At 37.5% G+C, this 19,480-nt stretch overlaps 1 protein-coding gene and 1 long non-coding RNA gene across 13 annotated transcripts in view; both read right to left on the reverse strand.

Annotated features, from left to right (window-relative positions):
• LOC100114234 (cGMP-dependent protein kinase) overlaps window positions 1–19,480 on the reverse strand; it is a 474,555-nt gene that overhangs the window by 378,754 nt on the left and 76,321 nt on the right.
• LOC107981262 lies at window positions 928–8,788 on the reverse strand. The gene is made up of 4 exons (XR_001729299.3): window positions 8,683–8,788; window positions 2,008–2,454; window positions 1,436–1,778; window positions 928–1,341 (listed from the first exon to the last, which is right to left on the reverse strand). It is a non-coding gene; the product is annotated as an uncharacterized LOC107981262 (long non-coding RNA).

A 19,480-nucleotide genomic window follows, 5' to 3' on the forward strand; every position in this document is an offset into this window, starting at 1 on the left:
GGATACGTTGATAAAATTACTGTACCCAAACAAGCAATAAATGGAGCGAAAGTAATGAAATTTATAATGGATAATGCTATGGGAAGAAGAATTCAAATCAATGTTTGGGAAAAGCAAATTTTAACCTTTCAAAAATTCATAGCAAACAATAATGTAAATATATATACTTTTTTACATATAATTATACAAAGCAACAATATTAGATCTAATATCTCACCACGTACATATTTGTACGATAATAACATGACATACAATGTATGCATTTTGCAGGTTTTGCATTTGCAAGGACTATTGTCTAGAGCAAGTCCACGCTCAAGTATTTATAATGAAGGAAATGTTCATTTTACGTTGACTGTGAAAACACATTCATTGATTAATAAGTTAGGTATTTTTTAAACTACAAATTCTCACGAGAAAGAAACTCTCGAAATAAGTAATCTCAAAGATATTTGTAAATTTAATGGTGATATCAGTAAGTATAATTCATACCATCAATTTATAACAACTATTACTTAATACCTTGATTTTTTTTAAATAATTTTATATTTTTTAGTAACAACAGTTTATGTAAAAATTAATTTCAACTAATTGGATACCAAATTTAATCAATACGTTAAATGTCTTGCTGATGGAGAATACAAATTAGAAGTTCATATCTTGAAGAGTGATGAATTTTTAAATGTGGAAGAAATTCACAAAGGACATGAACTCGAAGTTAAAGGACTAATAAACATCCTAAAAGATCAAGATATTACAATACTTATAGTAAAAAGTTTTCCTGATATCAAAGTTTTACCAACTCAAAAATTACCTATGTGGAATCTATTGAACAACCTACTAAATGAAGGTGTACAGCAGTTTCATAATGATATGAAATAATGTAATTAAATTAATAAACATAAATAAACTTGAGAAATCAAAATTTTTGTGTATTATTTTGCAATTTTTACTTATTTTTGTTTATTAAAAACGTAACCTCATTTTAAATACAAAAACATCGCAAAAGTTAATACGATTATAATATATTACTTTATAACATAAACAAACTAAGCTACAAGTAACATTTTGTATTTTTCTCATTAATTAGTAAAAGTCTGTTATAATTCATTCTGTCTGAATAAATAAATAATTTCTTCAGAAAAATTGAGAAAATGATAATAAGTTATAAGTCTTCATAGCACTCAAAGGATTTCAAAATTAGGTTTAAATCCGTATAATTGTTTGAATTCTTCCTAATGTATTAAGCAAAGAGTTACTGCAAAACTCTAAAAAAAAGTTAGCTTCCATAGGATATGAAGGTGGTACATTAGGTCTTGAAATAACACCATCTAAATGTATGATCTAAAAAGAAAAGTATATAAATATAATAAATGTATACAATATATTTATAAAAAGTAATAAAATAATTAATATTAAAATGATAAAATGAGCATACGTGTCCTAATTTAACAAATGGCTTGATGCGAATGTAATCATCGTTTCAAGCACGTACTGCAATTCTGACATTTCATTTACATTCAATAATGAAAATGAACAGAGATATTGTTTGATTATCCATTATATAAATAATTGGAAATTGAATTTCCTTGACAACTCCAATAATATCACTAAAAATAAATTTAATATTACTTTAATATTATTACAATGTTAATCAGTACACTCTTCTTCGACAAAATCCATTTTAGCTGCAATGTATATTCCTTTGATCACAGTAATACTAAATAAGAACCTACTAATCACTGATGAATGTTTAGATGAAATTATTTCATCGATTATATCTGCAAAAGAAAATAATGAAGGTTATGTGATAGTCAATTGTTATTTTATTTAAGAAAAAGATTCGAATATTTAAATAAGTGTATACGTGTACAACATTATACAAATATGGATTACTATTGTATTTACAAAAATAATTAGATAATAAAGTTATCTACTTATAAAGAACTATACGCGCAGCTATAAAGTTATATACTATAAATTTTATTATAATTATCAGCATAAACTCACAATCAAAACATGCGTTTTATTTAGAACTAAATTTTATTATCTAAATGACTAGAGTACTCTTCATTGATGACATTTACATCGATACCAGCATCAAATAATATTCAAACCATAGCCTTGAAATGCAGTCCGTACCAGACAGCCATGTGCAAGGGATCAAACTCTTCGATAAAGTTTGTATTTAGATGAAAAGCATCATGGAAAAGTTTTGATATTTACTGATTGTTTGATTCAACAGCTGTCATTATGGTGTTTTTCCATACTATTAAGGTTGATGTCGCAACCTTCTGCTATCAACTGACTTGCATATGAATAGACTCATTGTCAGTATTTGTAAAATCGTGCAGCAAAATACTGTCGTTATCATCTTGTAAGTCTGCTACTGAAATTTGACTCAGCATGAACACCGTCGCTGTCGTCATTCCTTATAAATTGCTTAAATGCTCACCACTAAGAAATAAATTATTTTTTAATTAATTACACAGCCCCACAATAAACAAAAATTGTAAGTCCCAAAAACTTGACCACGGTACTTATATGTTTTTGGGATCGCTGAATCCGAATCCAGGGTAATTTTAAACCCATCAGATCTTAAGTCAAGGTCAAATAGGGGTCAAATTATCAAAATACATTAAGAAAAGACTAAACCATGGTTTCTTGGGGTTTTTGGGGTCGCTGAATGCGAATCCGGGCTTATTACAACCCTATCAGGTCATGGTCAAGGTCAGTTGAAGGTCAAATCATAAAGATTCATAAAAAGTAAAATCAAACCATGACATTTAGGGGTTTTTGGGATCGCTGAATCCGAATCCAGGGTCAGTATAGTCCCATAAGGTTATATTTATGGTCAGTTCAAGGATAGTTCAAGGTCATGGACGTAAAGAGAGTTAAAAAAATAGTTATAAACTGAAACAATGCAAAAGGTAATGTAAACCATAAAGCAAAGAACAATATATATGCAAGTACAATCGTATCCTTTAAAACTATATCATAGTTTGCTGCTCCTTCATTTACTTTAAATTTGTTAGAAGTATATGCAATTCAATAAAATACCCGTAAAAATATTAAGCCCATTCCTCTTTTTTATGGTAACGAACTATTTTATTGGCAAATGATCTACGAAGTGGATTACGCTTTCGCTTCTCCGATGTTGATGGTAGATCTCTATTTAACGACCAACAGTAATCTGCTAACATATTTACGTCCCATCTTCCTTGGTACCTGCGCTCCATTTCCTTGATATCTTGGTGAAATCTCTCTCCTTGCTCTTCGCTGTAATCACCTAGGTTTTCTGGAAACTCATCAACATGCGAATATAAAAAGTGTAATTTTAGATTCATTAGGCAGTCTTCATTATCGGGTGTCTCTCTCAGTGTAAGTCCCAAGACCATTGATGTTGACTATCTTGGGTTTGTGTTAAGGTCTTCTTTCCTAAAAGGTTTCCAAAGTCATGTTACAGTAATCTTCATCTCACTTGTATCACTTGTATTTCATACTTGATACGAACGGATATGAATATGCTGTTTGTTTGTCCCCAAGGTACAACCACGTGGTGACGGTGGGAAACGACCGATTCTTTTTTTCGGTCGGCTAAACCCCTGGGTGAAGGCTTTAGAGCAAAAAATTACGCAAACAGCAAAAAATTACGATGCAGGGACTCGGAACCCCAGTATCGGTGGCTGGTCAGGGTGAGCAAGCGGACCCGCAGGCGTCGACATCGAGCGACCGCAGCTCTTTGTTAGTGGGAAACTTGGCTTTCGAAGAGTATAATACTACAAAAATTTATCACTTGAGGTCTGGTGACCAAGAATGCCGTATAGCAAAACGGGATAGTTTTTGTTACATTTGTGGCAAGTATGAGACCCCAAAAATAGAAGAAAAATCAATCAAAATATTAAAGAGCAGTACAAGAACATGTTTTACTTAGACATGAAAATTGACGAATTTGATTGGGTTCCTAAAATCATATGCGGAATATGTAGGAAAATTCTACAGAAAGGCAAAAATGGTAAAACTGAAGTAAAAATGAAAGTGCCTACGATATGGAAGGAACCTTTAAGGAACGAAGATTGTTATTTTTGTAATACGAATTTGCATGGAGTTAATAGTAAAATCAAGTCGCACATTAATTACGCTAACGTTGAAAGTGTCACGAAACCTATATATAAATCGTCAATTGATAAAAGAGAAGATCCACTGGGTACGTACGTAAGTGGAAGTATGGATCTTGAGGAAAATTTAGAAAGACACGATAAAGATGAAATGATAGAAGAAGAAATGGAGGAAGGAGATGTTATTGCGGAAGAAGAAAAATCGCCTGATGAAGACAATGACGTTGCTAGTACAAGTGATACAAGTGACGAGGAATACATCCCCTATAATGCTAAGAAGGAGAAAGGTCCACTTACACAAGAAAAAGTGAATGATCTCATACGCGATTTGAGCCTACCAAAGGATGGGGCGGAGTACTTGGCTTCATGGCTAAAAGAAAATACTAATGAAGCTGAAAAAATTCAAGTTTCTTACTACCGAGACAGAGATAAGAAATATCGTGATTATTTCGTTAAAGATAAAGAATTTTCCTTAGTTTACTGCAAAGATATAGTTGGATTGATGAATTGCTTTAAACATGGATGTTACAACCCCAACGAGTGGAGATTGTTCATCGATTCGTCGACGAGAAGTTTAAAAGCCGTTCTGTTACACAATACAAATGTTTATGCAGCCATTCCCATAGGATATTCGGTAATACTGAATGAAGAGTACTATAAAATGAAAGTAATATTAGACCGAATAAAATACAATGATCATAAATAGCAAATATGTGGGGATCTTAAAATCAATACTTCTGGGGCAACAATCGGGATTCACAAAATATCCCTGCCATTTATGTGAATGGGATAGTAGGGATAGAAAGAATCATTACATAAAAAACGTTCGAACCGGGTTCTAAGAATATAAAAGAAAAGCCACTTGTTGATCCATCAAAAATTCTTATACCACCTCTGCACATTAAATTGGGACTTATGAAACAATGGGTAAAATCTTTAGACAAAGATGGTAGCTGCTTTAAGTATCTGCGAAATCAGTTTCCCAAATTAAGTGATGCTAAAGTAAATGAAGGAATTTTCGATGGCCCGAGGCATTCTTGGAAATCATAAGAGCCCAAATTACGAACAAATAGTTTTAAATTTAGTAAATAGTTACAAAAATCAAGACTACCTAATGAATCTAAAATTACACTTTTTATGTTCGCATGTTGATGAGTTTCCAGAAAACCTAGGTGATTACAGCGAAGAGCAGGGAGAGAGATTTCACCAAGATATCAAGGAAATGGAGCGCAGGTACCAAGGAAGATGGGACGCAAATATGTTAGCAGATTATTGTTGGTCGTTAAAAAGAGATCTACCATCAACATCGGAGAAGCGAAAGCGTCATCCACTTCGTAGATCATTTGCCAATAAAATAGTTCGTTACCATAAAAAAGAGGAATGGGCTTAATATTTTTACGGGTATTTTATTGAATTGCATATACTTCTAACAAATTTAAAGTAAATGAAGGAGCAGCAAACTATGATATAGTTTTAAAGGTGTAACGTGGCAGTTCGACTGCACGTTACAAGTGGAAAATTTGCGCCGCGCAATAGAGAGGCGACGACAACCTCGCAACGTGGCAGGTCGAGCCGCGAGTAGGCGCACAGAAGGGGGAGTAGTTCGCGTGGGGAGCGCGCGCAGCGCTTGTCCCGCGGCCACGTGTTGCCGCGTCGCGAGAGCTCGGCCTCTTTCGCTCCGCAACGCTCCTACCGATAGGACGCCTGCGCTGCTCACCGAGGCTTTCGATTGTCCCGGTACCCGCGCGCCATTGCAGCTCGCCTTCGCTCTCGCTATCGTAGCAAGTAAGTAACAGTGTACTTAGCGTGCGAATAAACTAGTGCGGCTGTGCCTCGGATGAACGCGTCGCGACACGGTTAGTGCGACGCAATGCACTTTGACGGACGTGGCAAGGGCGGCGAGTCGAGTGCCGTGATGTCTCGTCGCCTGTTGCGAATTTTGTAAGCCCTCGTTTTTCCTCGCTATCGTTCCTTTCACGCTACCGTTACCCTCCGCTCAAGCTACCGTTTGTCTTTTCCATGCTCTCGCTCTCGCACAATTCCCCGCTATCGTTACCCAGGTATTGTGCATATTTCCTCGCTATCGCTCTCACCTCGTATTGTACCTCCCCGCTATCGTTTCCTCACCCCCGCTATCCCTATCGGCTACCGATTACTGCGTGTTACCGAGCTACCGTTAGTAAGTAAGTTAGCGATTAAGTTAAGTTAGCTATTATTAGAGTTCCGTTAACTAGCTGTCAGAATGCACGAGTGGGCGCGGAGGACGGGCAAGTGTGGTGTGTCGTGGCGCGGTCGTGTCGAGGTCGTCACCTCGTGAGGTGGTTTTCGGGGATTTATTATAGTAGTTCACGACGCGATATATGGAAAAATAAGTGTCTGATGGGCCGGGGAAATCGCATAACTCGCGACAATACGCCGCGACGGACGCGCTGGTCGTCGGGGCCGGTAGACGATCGGAGAGGCGAGGCGGGTATTCGCCCGCACCGACAAGTCAGCGGAAGGCGCGCTGACGAGCGTGGCGGTGGCGTCGATTGCTCGGTGGGCGCGGGTGATCTCCCCAGAAGGAGGTTAGAATTATTAAAATCGTTGCGGGGCCGCGTGTAGAAGTTCGCTCTTAATCACGATAACCTCGATCGGCGGCGTGACGTGTCGCATAGTAGTTTAGTTAACTCAGCGTAGTGCCTCTGGACTGTCCGCAGGTTTTCGGCAGGTTGCCGTGGTTGTTAAGAGGGAGAATGAAGAATAAATACGACATATCATATCCGCAGCAAGCCTTAATGAGTTTTATGACCCGCGACCCTGTTCGTTACTCCACCCCATCCTTAGAGCTAGCCGAGCTCATCTCCCACGCCGTCGGGTCCCAACACACGGTGGCGCTCACACGGAAAGGGGATCGCGGGATCCCTGGCATCTCGATGCCTGGCGCCCCGGGCCGAGGCGGCCCGCCACCGTGTATGCATTGGAGCGTGACGGCGCGCGAACATAGATTTAAGAACGCTGGGCTGCGCTAGCAGACCCCAGTGTTTCAAAGGATACTATCGTACTTGCATATATATTGTTCTTTGCTTTATGGTTTACATTACCTTTTACATTGTTTCAGTTTATAACTATTTTTTTCACACTCTTTACGTCCATGACCTTGAACTAACCTTGAACTGACCATAAATATAACCTTATGGGACTATACTGACCCTGGATTCGGATTCAGCGACCCCAAAAACCCCTAAATGTCATGACCTTAACACAAACCCAAGATAGTCAACATCAATGGTCTTGGGACTTACACTGAGAGAGACACCCGATAATGAAGACTGCCTAATGAATCTAAAATTACACTTTTTATATTCGCATGTTGATGAGTTTCCAGAAAACCTAGGTGATTACAGCGAAGAGCAAGGAGAGAGATTTCACCAAGATATCAAGGAAATGGTGCGCAGGTACCAAGGAAGATGGGACGTAAATATGTTAGCAGATTACTGTTGGTCGTTAAATAGAGATCTACCATCAACATCGGAGAAGCGAAAGCGTAATCCACTTCGTAGATCATTTGCCAATAAAATAGTTCGTTACCATAAAAAAGAGGAATGGGCTTAATATTTTTACGGGTATTTTATTGAATTGCATATACTTCTAACAAATTTAAAGTAAATGAAGGAGCAGCAAACTATGATATAGTTTTAAAGGATACGATTGTACTTGCATATATATTGTTCTTTGCTTTATGGTTTACATTACCTTTTGCATTGTTTCAGTTTATAACTATTTTTTTCCCTCTCTTTACGTCCATGACCTTGAACTATCCTTGAACTGACCATAAATATAACCTTATGGGACTATACTGACCCTGGATTCGGATTCAGCGATCCCAAAAACCCCTAAATGTCATGGTTTGATTTTACTTTTTATGAATCTTTATGATTTGACCTTCAACTGACCTTGACCATGACCTGATAGGGTTGTAATAAGCCCGGATTCGGATTCAGCGCCCGAAAAAATCCCAGATACCATTGTTTTAGTGTATTTTTCATGTATTTCGATAATTTGACCTTCAACTGACCTGGAGAAAGTTCTGATGGGGTTAAACTGACTCCGGATTCGCATTCAGCGACCCCAAAAACCCCAGGATACTATGATTAGTCTTTTCTTAATGTATTTTGATAATTTGACCCCTATTTGACCTTGACTTAAGATCTGATGGGGTTAAAATGACCCTGGATTCGGATTCAGCGATCCCAAAAACATATAAGTACCGTGGTCAAGTTTTTGGGACTTACAATTTTGTTTATTGTGGGGCTGTGTTATTCACTCCAAAATAGATTGTATATGAACTAATCGATGAAACTCTCCCAACAAAGGCAGGAGAAAACTATTATTGATTATTCAAAGTATTCTCATAATAAGAGATAACAATGTTTACTAATACAAAATATTCTGCTAACAAGAAACTTTGAAAAAAAATCATGATTATCACATCAGCAGCATATAATTAAAATGTGAAAAAACAGCTTCTACATGAAGTTCTATTTATAATCCCAATTGTTATGAAAAAAATAAAGAGTCAACGTACTGTCATGGTGGTACGTTCGATCTTCATATCCACTACACACAAGAGAGTAGAGCAAAACAAAAACAACATCTACTTGACTGCGGAGCGTAGATATTTTAGCATTCTTTCTATCTCTTAAATGAAAATTTTATAACAATTATTAACATAAACTTTCAATCTAAACATCTTTTTTATTTAGAACTAAGCGTTATTATCAATTAGATAATATTAGTTTATAAAATTACAAAACTTTACATATTGAAAACGTAATCATATGTAAATTACCTAAATAAATAAATCCAGCATTGAATATATTCAAGCTTCAATTACAATTTACTGTTTCTAATGTCACTATAAATAGAAAATAATTCAAACACATGGAATGAGTATGGTACATATGAAGTGCAGCAGTTGTACATTACTGAAGTAAAATTAACATATTATTTCTATAAATAAAATAATCACTGCCTTCATGTTTGATGATCTCATTAATTTTCATCTACCTTCTGTTTCTGAAATAAATAATTTTCAAATTGAATTTAGTTATAATTTTTATAAAATATACGTATGTATGCACGACATACCTTTTCTAATGTTGCATTAAGAATCTGCCTCTTTCTTTTCGGAGTTTTTACAATTTTACTTAACATTTTTACATCTTTGACTTTTTCATCGGTAAGTTTTTCGACATCATAAAATGAAGAAACTTTGAAATAGAGTTGTCCTTTATCTTCAACAATCACGCGTTAAAGTATCACCATTTCTTCAGTGCAAAGCTTCAAATCATAACAATTGAAAATCTTTACCTTAAGTTTTAATTTAGAGGTGTTATTTTGAAAGTTTGACTTTACAACTCCTTTCAACTCTGAAAAAATAAAATACATTATTATTAACAATGATTCAGATAAAATAATTCCATTAATTAAGAAATATCACTAACTAATAACATTCTTCGTGTAAATAACTTTTTCTAGATCTGTAAATAGTTCAATAACTTCAGATTTTTCAGTAACTAGCTTGCACTGTTTAAGACAGTTAATAATAATATTAGATCGAACTATCAAAGCATAACCAAATCTATAGGTACTATATTGTGGATCTTGAGGTCGAGCAAAGAATCCTTCAAAATTTAAAATCTAAAAAGCATCATATATCAATATAATGATAAATATAACTAAAATAAAGCTTTTTCTAAAATAAACAAAGATTACCTTATTAAACATTTTTCTCAAGATCGTATGTAAGAACTTACGTAAAATTATATATCAGATATTGTCAAAGATCTTGTGTAAGTTCGTACATAAGATCTTATCAGCGATTTTCGACCAAGAACGAAGATAAGATCTTACGGAAGATTTTATACAAAATCTTATGTTCATGATAAAAAAAATTATTTTTATCAAATATTCATTTACGATCTTACGCAAGATAGTATACAAGATCTTGCATATGACATTACATAATATTTTGCCCAATTTCTTACATAAGATCTTACCGCCATAATCAAAAGAAATCTTTTTATTAATAATTAATTCAAGATCTTATGTAAGTTCTTATCTAATATCTGATATAACACATAAAGAGATACCGTTTTATTGATCACTTACTCAAGATATGCATAGGATCTTATACAAGATCTTGCATACGATCTTGAGTAAATGATGAATAAAAAGATATCTCTTTAAGTGTTACATAAGGTCTTTTATAAGAACTTACATAAGATCTTGAATTAATTATTGATAAAAAGATTTCTTTTGATCATGGCGGTGAGATCTTGGATAAGATCTTATGTAAGAACTTGGGAAAGATATTACGGAATCTCTTATGCAAGATCTTGTATACGATCTTGCGTAAGATCTTCAATGAATATTTGATGAAAATATTTCTTTTCATCATGAACATAAGATCTTGTATAAGATCTTACGGAAGATTTTATGTTCCGTAAGATCTTATTCCGTTAGTACTTGGTTGAAAATCGCTGATAAGATCTTATGTACGATCTTGCGCAAGATCTTCGCCAAGATCTGATATAAGATCTTACGTAAGTTTTTATATACGATCTTGAGTAAAATTTTTAATAGGGTAAACTTACAGAATTTAATTTGATGGCATACTTCCAACGGTCAATTTCATCATCCTGAAGAACGATTTCATAAATTAATTGCTCCCTTGATTCAATTTGAAACTTAAATATACTATACTTTTTCTAATCTTTCTGCGATGATGTAATAGTGGCATTATTAATACTATAAACTTTAAAATATAAAATATTAAATTAAAATAACAAACATTGCTCCATCCATAGGTTTGATCGCATTATAAAACTCATCAGGTGAAATAAAATATTCAGGATCTTCAACCATATATTCAAGAACATTAGTATTATTGTACTCTGACATTTTTTAATTTTCAACATATTCTTTGTCTACAATTTGATTTTCATAAACAGAACTAGAAAATACAATAAACATATTTGATATTCAAAATTACATTTGCATAAATTTGATTATAGGTTATCTTAATAATACAATACCTTAAAACTTCTGAATTATAATTCTCTTCACTCATTGTGTTAAACAACCAGTCTTAAATAATTACTTATTATGAACGAGTTAATGTGCAATAACAAGCATAATTATTGCTTAATTATTCAATTTATTACACACACATATATATATATATAGCACGACCTGTTACAATGCCGCTACCCTAAGCGGGTCTGGGCGTTGTCGTCCAGATCGGACGGGTGGGTGCCTATCACCACTACACAGCGCGTCCTTAGGTTGCGGGTAGAGGAATAGCTCCTGAGAAAGAGGTTAGCTGCGAATAAATTGAATAAGCAGCCGCGGACAGCCGATAGGAACAGGCGTGGGTGTGATGAGCCCACACTGTCGAACGTATTCATCTAGAAACACTACGCAAGCACCACAACAAAAAAAAAACACTTCACATTATCTCTTATCTCTCAATCTATCTCTTTCATCACACATTACAAAAATGGGCAAACATCCTGCTGCCGAGGAGGATGCGGGAGCGATGACAACTGCCGGCGAAAGGGGATGTTTAGAATGATTCGTCACCTGGTCTTACGCGGTAACGATGCCAGCGAAAGCGCGCTGCCTTGCAGGGGGCCTTCGGATGCGAGAATGAAACCGTAGTGTGTCTGACGACGAGTTGACACTGTCCTCGTCACCTGCGATCGGAACAGGATGCGAAGCGCGTGTGTTTAACATACTCATCACATCATGGTTCAAAAAAATCAAATCCGAACCAAAAGAGAATTAAGGGTCGGAACTTGGAATGTCCGTAGTCTATACAGAGTAGGCGCGTTTAAAGAACTCGTAAAGGAAGCTGATAGGTACAATCTAGATTTGGTAGCTATACAGGAATCGCGGTGGCCAGATGGCGGAGTACTAGCATCGGGTAACTTCACGTACCTGTATGAGGCCGGGAGTGGGGGATCTCTAGGCACCGGATTTCTCGTAAGCAAAAGCATCATACATTCGGTTAAAAGTTTTAAATCCGTCAATGATAGGCACTCGTACATCATTATCGAAGGTGAATGGTATAGATATGTATTTATTAATGTACACTATCCTACGGAGGACATAGAAGAAGAAGCTAAGGATCTCTCTTACGAAACTTTAGAGCAGGTAATCGACCAGTTCGCGTCTTACGACAGAAGAATAGTATTAGGCGATTTAAATGCTAAAATAGGTAGGGAATGTTTAGGCCTACTATAGGGAAGGAAAGCCTGCAGCAATGATAACGGTATTAGGGTCATAAATTTCGCGGCTGCAAAAGATCTTATAATCAAAACTACGTGTTTTAAGCACAAGGACATACACAAGGCAACGTGGACATCGCCGGACGGGGCCACACAAAACCAAATTAAGAGCTAGATTAGTAGCGAATCAAAATAGTAAGCGAACAAACAGGGTAGAAAGCTTTGATATTGAAAAGCTACGAGATAGAATAGAGCGAATTAGGTACCAGATAGAAATTAATAACAGGTTTGAGGTACTTGAAGAAGCAAACACATCGCCGGAGGGGAATGACGAACCGAATAGCTATTGGGGAACATCGAAAAAACGGTACAAGAGGCCGCGATCAAAGTACTGGATGAAAAGAAAAACCCAACGAGCAAACCATGGTTTGACGAAGAGTGCGAACTCTGGTTTGAAAGGCGCAAAAAGGCTAAATTAGATAGCTTACACAATAGAAGCGATAGGACCTTAGAGTATTCTAACGTAAGAAAACAGGTGGGCGCGATCTACAGAAATAAAAAGCGGGAGTATCAAAAGAATCTTATTAGGAGAATAGAAACTAACAGTAAAAAAATAACCCCCGCGAAATGTACAGAGGGATTAACACCATCAGAAAGGGTTTTAGGAGTAGAGCGCAATTGATGAAGGACGAAAACGGGGACCTCGTAACAAATGACAACGAATTACTGTCGCTGTGGAAAAATTATTTCGATAAATTATTAAACGTGCACGAAAATAGCGAAGAATTAGGGGACGAAATTCACACTGCTGAACTCCACGTGGAGGAACCGAGCTACCAAGAAGTAGAGGCCGCGATCAAAAAACAACAAAGCCGCAGGAAATGACTATACCAGCAGAGTTACTCAAATATGGGGGCGTCGAGCTCACTTTCAAAATCTATAAACTAGTATGCGCCATCTGGAAAAATGAAACAATACTCGAAAATTGGAAGGAATCTATCATTATACCGATTTTTAAAAAGGGGGATAAGACATACTACAATTACTATAGGGGTATATCACTTTTAGCAACGTGCTACAAAGTTCTGTCAAACGTAATACAAGCTAGACTCACTTCATTAGCGGAAGATATGGTAGGAGACTATCAGTGCGGATTCCGGTGCAACAGATCGACGAGCGATCAAATGTTTACCATAAGAGAGTTATTAGAGAAAAAGTGGGAATTTTGCGAAACCATACACCAACTATTTATAGATTTTAAAAAAGCGTACGTCTCTATTAAGCGAAGCAAAATGTATCAAATTCTAGTACTTCTCGGTGAACCGAAAAAACTCGTGAGATTAATTCAAATATGTCTGAACGGAAGCACGGGAAAGGTCTGAGTAGGCGGTAATGTATCAGAACCCTTTACGATACGCGATGGTTTAAAACAAGGGGATGGGCTTTCTACGGTGCTGTTTAACTTAACGTTAGAGTATGTTATTAGAAAAATGCAGGTTAATAAATTGGGCGCAACGCTTAATGGAACAACGCAGATACTAGGCTATGCAGATGATTTGGATATACTGGGGGATTGTAGGGAAACGGTAGCAAGAAACTAGGAAATCCTCATAAAAGCGGTGGAGTATACAGGGTTAGAAGTGAGTGAATCAAAAACAAAGTACATGATTGTGTATAAGCTAGGCATCTGCAGAGGGGAGAAAGATCTCAGAGTTGGGAATTTTACTTTTGAAAAGCTTAGCGAATTCAGGTATCTGGGTACGACCATAAATGATAGAAACGAGATTAATGTCGAAGTAAATAAGAATTCCAAGAGACTCCATTCGGGTAATGCTTGCTTCTACGCCATGAGTAATTTACTTAAGTCGAGGCTGTTGTCTAAAAACGTTAAAATAAGAATATACAGGACAATAATACTGCCGGTGGTTCTGTACGGGTGCGAAACGTGGGCTCTCACTAAGCAGGCGGACAACCGTTTTAGGGTATTTGAAAATAAAGTCTTGCAAAAAATATACGGGCCGAAGAAAGATGAGGAAACCGGGGAATGGAGGAGACTACACAATGATGAATTACACAATCTGTACGCGTCACCAAATATTAACAGAATAATAAAATCGCGCAGATTGGGATGGGCAGGGCACGTAGCGAGAATGGGAGACGACCGTACGACAGCGCGTGTCATGAAGGGCAGGCCGATGGTAGCGCGACCTCTAGGTAGACCTAGACGTAGACGGGAGGACAACGTAAAAGCAGATCTAGTAGAAATAGGACGGGTGGGTGTCGATCGGAGAGGTGCATCTTGGGTGGGGTTGACACAAGATAGGGCAGCGTGGAAGGCTTGCGTAAATGAGGCGATGAACTTTCGAGTTCCAAATGCCACTTAAAAAAAATATATACATATATACCACGACAATACACTCCTTGGCAAGACTCCACTCATCTCTGACTCCACACATAAAATATAATACACTACACATCAGTAACGTGAATTCAGCTATACAAGGCAGAAAAAAATTCCAGTTTACAAGTGAATGTCGCACTCGATGTCGCATATGCGAAAAAGAGAACGTGCGCGCGCTTAAACGACTCTAGTTTTTCACAATTAGGGGAATATACGACTCTTTTACGTTTGATTTAGCAGCTTATAGGTTTATGACGTTATGAAGTGAAGTGTAGAAACATACGATTACAGTGTTATGGGGTTTTTGAAGTGGAGGTGTGTAAATCGATTAATGATTTTAGGAGTTATGGGGTCGCTGAAACTATATTTTAAGCTTATGAAAAATTCTGACGCGATGAGGTTAAATAGACTTAGGATTAATATCGTATGGAGCTGTGAATTGAAATTGTACGATTCCAGACTTTTTTGGTCTGGTGCAACCATGAAACCTTAACCAAACTTTCTGAAATTTTAAGATGTTTATGTCGACACTTAATGTGAACAATTGGGCATGGTCCATGAATAAGCTAACGCTTACTCCGCAAGACACAGAAGTGTCAAAACTAGCTTGCGTTTAACGACTGCAAGTGATAGCGAACACTCCAACATCCGTTAAAAATAGCCGCGGACAGAAGACCGTCCGCGCACGAATCCTCGTCCGCAATAAGAACAAGAAATCGGACGAGCGGACATCCGCACGGACGAGTAACAGCGGACGTACTGAGATTTCACAATCCGCGCGTATCCGTAGTAACATAAGGCTCTCGAGCCAAAGGCTAGTTTCTCTTAATTTAGATAATAATTTGTAAAACTCGCGCAGCCCGTCCTGATACCAAGTACGGTCTTTACTAACCTATAAATATAATGTTCAAGACTTAGTTCGCGTTAGTCGTGCTCGGACAGCCTTTCGAGAAGCATACGACGGTGACTGGACTCTGGAATTGTTTAGAATTGTGAAAGTCGATAAGACGAGACAACCACCCATCTACACACTCGAAGATCTGAAGGGTGAAAAAATTTACGGCTATTTTTACGAACATCAGCTAAGTAGAGTGCATAAAGATTTGTCTTGTGACGTTTTCCATATCGACCAGGTATTGCATAGTAGGGGAAAAGGAAAGAACAAGGAGTATTTTGTGAGTTGGAAGGGGTACCTGGAAAAAATCAATTTTTGGGTGTGTGCTAAAGATTTTGTAAATCTACACACATCCGATAACAACAACAACAGCAACGAAAAATGATAATAAAGGATAAATTTTACATGGTTTTGTCCAGTAGGCAGACACACCAATTGTCTGCACGGTAATACCTCTTATCTTTTAACACATATTAATGAAAGATAAAAGCGAGAGGGGAGTCTGTGTAACGAGAAAATCCACACGCGCTACTTACACTAACAATAGGTTACGCAATGATGATGATTATCAGGAGACTTTAAGTCATATAAAATGCGGCGTTTATGGTGGCCTTTATACTCTTTTGGTGGAGTCCGAAGCGTGGCTTTTCAGTTATATGATTATACTTACGGTAGAACACAAATGTAGAACCTTACCCTACCAATGCCTCTGCCTTTCTGTCCTCGTCTTTTGAGTCAATCGAGATAGATATAAGAGGTGAGCATGGACATCCTGATCCATATGACTATGGTGCGTTGATGGTGACACTTCATTTTCAGCGCACAAATTAAAAAATGTGGTGGTGGTGGGGATAATTACGTTACAATTAGCCGTAGGCGTTATTAGAGTGGCACGGGTATTGGCAGTTATTTAAAAGGCTTATTTCGCGATGCTTTACCTCTTGTGAGGCGTGACGCTAAGTCTGTCGGTAAGGAAGCTACTCATGCTAGAGTAAAGATCATAGATAATGTGGTGAACGAGAACAGACCTTTTATAGAATAGTTAAGTAAGCGTATGTGTGAAAGTGGGAATAGTCTCAATCGCAAAGCTAAACAAATACTGAGTAAAATGATAGCACCGGATGAATAGGAGGTAAGGGGTGGTAGGAAAAAGCAAGCTAAATATAAAAAGGCACAAATGACGCAAAAAGCGCAGTCAGACTCTAGTCATAGAGCTGGTAGGAGCGTGTCAACTACTCAGAAAACGAAAAAAAGAAAGAAATCTGCAACTAAAGCAGTATTGTCAGCAGTAGCTAAAAATATCTTTGTCATCTGAAAGGCTCTCTGTTTGAAACGCATGCCTACTCACTATACCAGTTCAAAAACATAGCTTTTCTACACACTAAACGATCGATGCGTAATTAACCTGTCAATCGCATAGGTATACATATACCTCTACGGCTATCAATCAATTTAACTCGCGATAAAAGACTAATGAACAATTAGTCATTAAAGCAGATTTTTACTAACAAAGGCAAATCGGTCTCAGTTGAGACGAATATCGCATGGGTTACGTATAGATCCATTACGTGTGCACGAGATTACGCGACATTCTCGCTTATCTCCGCACAATTACTTTCATTGCTCCGTTGCTTATAGTTATGCAGGAACTATACAATTGAAGGACACTACTATACGCCATTCACGAATCTCCAATCGCCGACTACACTCATCTCCTTCACAATTCGCCGCCAATATTTCTCTGAACGATAAAGCGATAAATCCATCGGGACCAGTTACAATCACGTTGTGAAATGCAGATTTCTCTGGCATGTTCATACGGTTCTTAAAAGCGAAATTAATCTTCCGCTTCTTTGGTCGCCACCGCCGCCGACGGTGTACCGTTACAACGCAACGCAACGCGAGGACGTTTATTAGATACTTGTATGTGCATGAATTCGCGGAATCGAAGGAAGCTCATTCGCCGTCGCTTAATAGAGACGTACGCTTTTTTAAAATCTATAAATAGTTGGTGTATGGTTTCGCAAAATTCCCACTTTTTCTCTAATAACTGTCTTATGGTAAACATTTGATCGCTCGTCGATCTGTTGCACCGCACTGATAGTCTCCTACTATATCTTCCGCTAATGAAGTGAGTCTAGCTTGTATTACGTTTGACAGAACTTTGTAGCACGTTGCTAAAAGTGATATACCCCTATAGTAATTGTAGTATGTCTTATCCCCCTTTTTAAAAATCGGTATAATGATAGATTCCTTCCAATTTTCGGGTATTGTTTCATTTTTCCAGATGGCACATACTAGTTTATAGATTTTGAAAGTGAGCTCGACGCCCTCATATTTGAGTAACTCAGCTGGTATAGAGTCATTTCCCGCGGCTTTGTTGTTTTTTAGTTTTTTAATCGCGGCCTCTACTTCTTGGTAGCTCGGTTCCTCCACGTGGAGTTCAGCAGTGTGAATTTCGTCCCCTAATTCTTCGCTATTTTCGTGCACGTTTAATAATTGATCGAAATAATTTTTCCACAGCGACAGTACTCCTAAAACCCTTTCTGATGGCGTTAATCCCTCTGTACATTTCGCGGGGGTTATTTTTTTTACTGTTAGTTTCTATTCTCCTAATAAGATTCTTTTGATACTCCCGCTTTTTATTTCTATAGATCGCGCCCACCTGTTTTCTTACGTTAGAATACTCTACGGTCCTATCGCTTCTATTGTGTAAGCTATCTAATTTAGCCTTTTTGCGCCTTTCAAACCAGAGTTCGCACTCTTCGTCAAACCATGGTTTGCTCGTTGGCTTTTTCTTTTCATCCAGTACTTTGTTCGCGGCCTCTTTTACCGTTTTTTCGATGTTCCCCAATAGCTATTCGGTTCGTCATTCCCCTCCGGCGATGTGTTTGCTTCTTCAAGTACCTCAAACCTGTTATTAATTTCTATCTGGTACCTAATTCGCTCTATTCTATCTCGTAGCTTTTCAATATCAAAGCTTTCTACCCTGTTTGTTTGCTTACTATTTTGATTCGCTACTAATCTAGCTCTTAATTTGGCTACTACTAGGAAGTGGTCCGAGTCGCTATCTGCCCCTCTATGAGCCCTTACGTCGAGAACGTTAGTATGACGTCTTTTTTCAATGAGGAAATGATCAATTTGGTTTTGTGTGGCCCCGTCCGGCGATGTCCACGTTGCTTTGTGTATGTCCTTGTGCTTAAAACACGTAGTTTTGATTATAAGATCTTTTGCCGCCGCGAAATTTATAACCCTAATACCGTTATCATTGCTGGCTTCGTGCAGGCTTTCCTTCCCTATAGTAGGCCTAAACATTTCCGCCCTACCTATTTTAGCATTTAAATCGCCTAATATTATTCTTGTGTCGTAAGACGCAAACTGGTCAATCACCTCCTCTAAAGTTTCGTAATAGAGATCCTTAGCTTCTTCTTCTTTGTCCTCCGTAGGATAGTGTACATTAATAAATACATATCTATACCATTCACCTACGATGATGATGTTCGAGAGCCTATCATTGACGGATTCAAAACTTTTAATCGAATGTATGATGTTTTTGCTTACGAGAAATCCGGTGCCTAGGGATCTCCCGCTCCCGGCCCCATATAGGTACGTAAAGCTACCCGATGCTAGTACTCCACCATCTGGCCACCGCGATTCCTGTATTTCTACCAAATCTAGATTGTACCTATCAGCTTCCTTTATGAGTTCTTCAAACGCGCCTGCTATGTATAAACTGCAAACGTTCTAAGTTCCGACCCTTAAGTTCCTTTTGATTTGGTTTTGATTTTGAGCCATG

The sequence above is a fragment of the Nasonia vitripennis genome (assembly GCF_009193385.2).
Source record: "Nasonia vitripennis strain AsymCx chromosome 2 unlocalized genomic scaffold, Nvit_psr_1.1 chr2_random0009, whole genome shotgun sequence".
Lineage (NCBI taxonomy): Eukaryota > Metazoa > Arthropoda > Insecta > Hymenoptera > Pteromalidae > Nasonia > Nasonia vitripennis.